The sequence below is a fragment of the Crocodylus porosus genome, unplaced genomic scaffold (assembly GCF_001723895.1).
Source record: "Crocodylus porosus isolate Cpor-Errol unplaced genomic scaffold, CroPor_comp1, whole genome shotgun sequence".
In the NCBI taxonomy this organism is placed as follows: domain Eukaryota; kingdom Metazoa; phylum Chordata; order Crocodylia; family Crocodylidae; genus Crocodylus; species Crocodylus porosus.
In genome coordinates, this window is record NW_017728931.1 from 104,335,034 (window position 1) to 104,341,338 (window position 6,305).

A 6,305-nucleotide genomic window follows, 5' to 3' on the forward strand; every position below is an offset into this window, starting at 1 on the left:
TTTTTTTTTTTTTTTTTTTTTTTTTATAGGTTCCAAGTGGCTGTGATTATTTAAGCAAACAAAACAAAACAATCCCCACCTCTACACAGAAATATCATAGCTAAGTGTAACAATTTTGAATGAAAAATTATTTAATGTTTTTTCTCCAAGGCTTTTCTCAACCATTCTTCCATGATCTTCAAGGAGATCTAAAACAACTTGGAAATATTCCCAATGTCCAAAACGTATGGGTATTCCAACTGGAACAAAAAAAACAAAATCTATTCCTCCTGAAGACAGAATAAACAGACTTTTTAAGCTCTACTATTATTTTAAAAAACATCAGTAGGGACCTACCAAATTCATGGCGAGAGTGGGTTATGCAGCACCTCATTTAATCTTGAAGTTCCCCTGCATGCTTCCCCCCACTGCTGATTAGTGGAGGGCCCCCCCTGCTCATCACTCCTGATCAGCAGGGAGGCAAAAACAACAGTTTTAAATACAGTGCCATTTTTGCCACTCATCACTAATTGGCAGCTCCGCTGTCTCTTGCTGACCGGCTGGGAGGCAAAAACAGCACCATATTTAAAATCACTGTTTTTGCCTCCTTGCTGATCAGTAGTGGAAGGGGCAAGGGGTGCACATAGCAGAACTCACCCTGAGGTGAGGTCTGTGGCTGTCCCCAAGCCCCACCCCGGACAGCCCGTGCCATACTCCAGCCTGCGCCCACTGGCCTGACCCCAGCCAGCATTCACATCTTCCAGCAGGCCTGCTTATGGTGAGGCTGCAGCCACCCAGATGCTGCTCTGCTCCCCTTGCCTCCAGTAGTGACTCCTCCTCCTGCCATGCTGCTCCGGGCCAGGAGGAAGCTTCCGCCAGGCAGCTCCTGCCCCAGTGCGCAGAGCTCTGGCTCTAGCTTCCAGCTGCCTTCCACCCGCTTACCCGCCCAGTGCAATGAGCAGCCACCTCCCGGTGCAGGCTGAACAATGGCACAGGCTGTCCCAGGCAGGGCTTGGCTCCATGTGAAGCACCACAGGGGCAGCACAGACTGCACCGCCTGGGTGAGCTCTGCTGCATGCGCCCTTCCCTCTACTCCTGATCAGTGGGGTGATTAAAGCTGCAGTTTTAAATATGGTGCTGTTTTTGTCTCCCAGCCAGTCAGCAACAGGCAGCAGGGCTGCCAGGGCCAATCAGCAGCCAGCAGAAAAAATGGCGCTATATTTAAAACTGGTTTTTGCCTCCCTGGTGGTTAGGAGTAAGAAGTGAGCAGTGGGGCCCTCAGTCCACAGGGAAACCTTCAAGATTAAAGGAGCCACTGTGCAGCCCACTCCCGTCATGAATTTGGTACATCAGTAAAGGAAAATGCAGCCCTCAGAAAAATCTACAATAGTACACAGACACAACAAAGAGCTACAACAAACTGGAGAAGGCATTACAATAAAAGGTGCAAGGACTGGGGAAAACCATGAAGAACCAGTAGTTGTACTGAAAGGATACTGTCATCGGGGCCAACAGTGAACAGCTAGTGGTTCCAGACGAGATGCAAGTGGACCTAATACAGTATAAACTAAAACACAAAGCAAGAATATTCTCTGTGGAAGAAGACAATGCATTAGAAGAAAATAAAACAATATAAACATAAATGAAAACACAAAACTGTAATAACATAGTTTTTGTTATTTTTTCAGAATTTAAATATTGCTTCAACAAAAAGAGTTTTCTAAACTCCCCCTCCTCCCCAGTACATGGGACATCCTTCATAGAATAATCCTTGACAGTCATTGTGCTCATATTCTTCAGATCTCTTACTAATAACTAATGGATAGAGAAAAGTATTTAAGCATAGCCTGTGGCAGGCAAACTGAGTTATGCTAAGGCTCGTAGCCAGAGTCTAGGCCTTCCTAGAACTAAGCAATAAAATTGTACTAAGCACTTTATAAAGCAGTGGAAAAAGCAAGTGCTGCAACTGGTACACTGGGTGAACCAGGTACAACAGTTTCCCTATAAAGAAACAAAACCAAAAACTGAGTAGGGCTGGAGTACCTTATCTAAAAAGAAACCTGAGGATTGAACAATTTGGGATGAGGAAAATTACAAAAGTAATGAATAAACAAAGAAAGCTATGCGTTTGTGCTGTAACTTTGGGGGGACAGGGGCAACCATGGATTTTCCACTTGAATAGCTGGAACATCCCACATACCCAGTGGAGGACCCAGGGCCCAGTACCCCCAAAAGTTGTTGCTGTAACATCTGAAGGAGCCACTTGCCAGGCTGTATTATGGGGAGGAAACCTGTAATACAGATTAGGGGTTACTATTAAAGTTCACTTGATACCAAAGCAGATGAGGGGTCGTGTCTGTCCTTAGAGTCTCTGGCAAAAAGAATCCTATACGTAGCTGATAACATAGCTGATCTTTAAGAAAAGTGTATAAACTTATATAATTGTAATTGCACTGCTCTTAACCACCTTTCAAACAGTTTGCCATCTTATTCTGGAAGTTCTTTAAGAGAGTAATAGTTTTTATGTATTCAAAAAATACATAGCACATTATGGGCACAATGAGAAAACAAATGACAAAGGCGACAATAAAGTACAGCTGTGATTAAAGATTCCATTTCCTCCCATGAACAGGAGTATTAAACAAACAAATAATATTATTGTGCATAGCATAAAAATACCAAAAACAAATGAAATTAAAAGAGAAAGCAAAAGTAAAAAATTAGTTCAATTTATAAAGTTTTTCTGAACACCCAAAATAATCTGTATTGTCCTATAACCTTTAGATTACAAAAAAAGTCACGATTAAAGCTTTATTTGAAAAATATTTCTATTGGAGAATTATATTTTAGCTAATTAAATATGTTCTCCTGTTTCACCTCCTATTTTGTAGACATTGGTATATCACAGGGTTTTTTGCAGCACACCCCTACTGCTCCTCTGGTTGCTGCTACAGCAGAGCTCTCTGGGTTCCCTCTCCCTTTCCTGGCTTTCTCTTCCTGCCCATGCCCCAAGAGGCAAGGCAGCATAGCCTGCAATACAGGGGGAGCCACTCACAGTGAGTTGGGGGTCACGCAGTGTAGTTAGGGGTCACTCACCCATGCAGTGCAGCAATATGGTGGAGAGGGTACCTGCCCACTGTTGGGCGAGCCTAGGGCCAGGGAAGTAAGGCAGAGGGACCCTAGCCCCTACAGCGTGCAACCTCCATCTGCTAGGATTTGGACAACCCTGGTACAGCAAATGAGGCTTTACGAATCTAAAGCTGGCATGATAAAAAGTAGCTCAAATGTTGCAAAACTGCCAAAAGATTTAAATATCACTTAAAAACAAAACTCCAAGATATTGCAAATTTAGCCAATACCATTTGGAACAAATATATTCTGTTGTTTCCTTTGTGTAATCATTTACAATTAAAACAAATTCATTTTTACAGGGTCATCAAAGAAAAGCAAATGTAGTCATAAAGGGGAACTCATGCAGTCTTCACACTTGGCTCCCCTCTTCTTATTTATTCAATTTATATGCCATTCTTACCAACAGCAGCTCAGGGTGGCAAACAATAAGGGGAAAGAGCTCACAATAAGAGAACAGACTAACTTATAAAAATAGGACAGTGACAAGAGAACAAAACAATTTAAAATGAAACTAGATGCCCTAAACATTATCTCAGCCTCAGTTCGCCAAACTTCTTCCCAAATAGGAAGAGCTTACAGTACTCCTGAAAGATGTCCAGGTTCAGGCTCTGGCAGGCCTCAAGAGGCACTGAGGTCCAGAACCAAGAAGTAACAGCTAAGAACCACCTCCCATATGCTTTCATCAAGCAGAGCTGGGGTACTGATGGTACTTTCTTCACTTTCAGGATTGTACTGGGCTCTCTGACGGCAGCAGATTTTCCAGCCCAGTAACGCAAACCTTATGAAATAGGTCCAAACCAAATAAACACGTGACACACATGTGCACACAGGCACAAAGTTAGTTATATGTATTAAAGTCTTCACATCACTGTTTATTTCCAGTACAGCAGATACATCTAGTAAAAATGTGGAATACACAATACATGAAAATCCTTACACTTCATTCTATCACTTCCTTCCTCTGTGCATATTGATTGAGACCATGAATTCAAGGTAAGTAAAGGAACCACTCAACTATTTCTATAAAACTTCCATTGTCTTGCACAACAAACTACATGCAGTCTGTCAAGTTCATGGACTGGCTTGTAAATACAGAACTCTCTCAAGGGCGACAATGCTCTGTTGTGTCTTGCAGTTGTTGATCTGTAAAAGATGTAGAAGGCAGCAGCACAATATTTCATCATTGCAAGACTATTTAGGGAAGTGTTATTAACATTGTAATGTTTTTAATGTTTGCACGGCTATTTGCTAAAATAAAATGTGATTAGAATTTATACCAGATCCCTCACCAAAAAGTTATTTGACTCCAGTGTAAAAGAAATATGCCTCCTCCCAAGGTTGTAAGGTTTACAACCAAATAATACAGAGTGCATTTTCCCGCTATCTGCACTAGGGTTTGTGAGCATCACAGCACTTATAACAACATATTTCCTTATCATTATTTTCTATAATTAAAAATAAACAAAGATAAACATGCTTAAGCAATACAAAAGAATACACCAGCATTTAATATGTATGTTGAACGAAAGGTTTAATATGACACAGAAGCAAACAAACATCCTGTTCCTATAAAAATTACATTTATTGTAAATTGCATTCAGATTGAAGACAAAAACATTTACTATTTCAAGGTATTTAACGCACACGGCCAATGATTAGAAGAGTAATAAAGATAAAAATTTAAAATGACTCAGAATTAAAGGCAATTAGCATACAATTATCATACAAGAGAAGATTCAAACATTTGTTCTGGTGTATCTGATTCAACTTCTCTCATGGTCACTATGAAGGGAATGTCACAGTTAAGAATGAAATGTGCCATGTGTACTGCAAATTTGAAATAATAAATGAACTAAAAAGCTCTTAAGTATCTTGCACACCCTTACACTGAAAGGACATAAGGTCTTTCACTATACACTTGTGGTTTCTCCTGGTAGAGGAAATACTAAAAATTTCTATACAGCTTCTGATAAAGTCCTAAGTTTTAGAGAAATAAACCAAGCTAATATATAGACTCCTCTGGATTCACTACCTCAAATACAGAGCCGTGCAAAACAACATGTTATTATTTTTCTCAAAGTAAAACCTTCTCTATATTTAATTTAATGAAACGCTTACAATCTAAGGTCAGGAGGTCTGCTATTCAACTGAGGAAATCCAATTGAAGAACCGAGTTATTTTTCCCATAATATATTTATTTTTTCTGTGTAAAAACATTAAGCAATGGATGCTTCATTTAAATGCATTCATTTATATTATTAAATAGAGACAAAAACTTTAAGATAAGTTTTGTTTAAAAAGGAGAAACGTATATATGTAGCTTTTTCCACTAGACCTAGAAAGTACAAATCCAGACCAAAAATTAAATGCGACCAAAATACAAGTAAAGTGACACATTAGAGCTTCATACAAACTAACGAAGCTCTACAGAAGCAAGTTACGGAACACACAGGGCGCGTCCACACATGCAAGCACATGATCTTGCAGCAGCTCAAATAGAAGCAGTGCAAATTTGAGCCAGGGCTTTTTGCCTCAGCACACATCCTTGGACATGCACTTTGCTGTGGAGCAAATTGTACCACTTAGGGCAAAATAACCCTGAGTGGCTCCTCCCAGATCTGCAACCGGGGGGGAGCTAGAGCTTGGGGCCAGCACCTGTGCTCAGTATAAAAAGCTGCCCTCTCCTGGCCCCATCCATACAAAAAGCTGCCCTGGCAAGCAGCTCAGGGCTACTTGCTCTCAAGAGTTTTTGTGGCCCAGCCAATTGGTACCTGGGGACACTACCCCTTGTGCTAGCTGGACTGCTAGAGCAGCATCCCAAATCCATTTTTAAAAATGCCCTAAAATCTATGTTCTTCCACAATCAAGACAAAAGACCACTCTACACACACATACACACATCTATAGAGAGACAGAGAGAGACAGCAATCAGCTGGGTAATGCTTTACTGGTATAGTTACAATGTTAAAGCAGTTTGGAAGCCTACCAGTGTCTCTATCATCATGAAAAATATAAATTCTAAATACCTGTATGTGTTTCATAGTTTCTAGGGTTGGAAGGAACCTGAGCAGATCATCTAGTCCGACCCCCTGCCATGGCAGGAAACAATACTGGGGTCAAATGACCCCAGCAAGATGTTCATCTAACCTCCTCTTAAACACCCCCAGGGTAGGAGCCTGCACCACTTCTCTTGG

The 6,305-nt window shown here is 40.9% G+C and overlaps 1 protein-coding gene across 1 annotated transcript in view; it reads right to left on the minus strand.

Moving 5' to 3' along the window:
• CADPS2 (calcium dependent secretion activator 2) overlaps nt 1-6,305 on the minus strand; it is a gene marked incomplete at its 5' end in the record, with an annotated part of 600,328 nt that overhangs the window by 374,266 nt on the left and 219,757 nt on the right. The window lies entirely within an intron of this gene.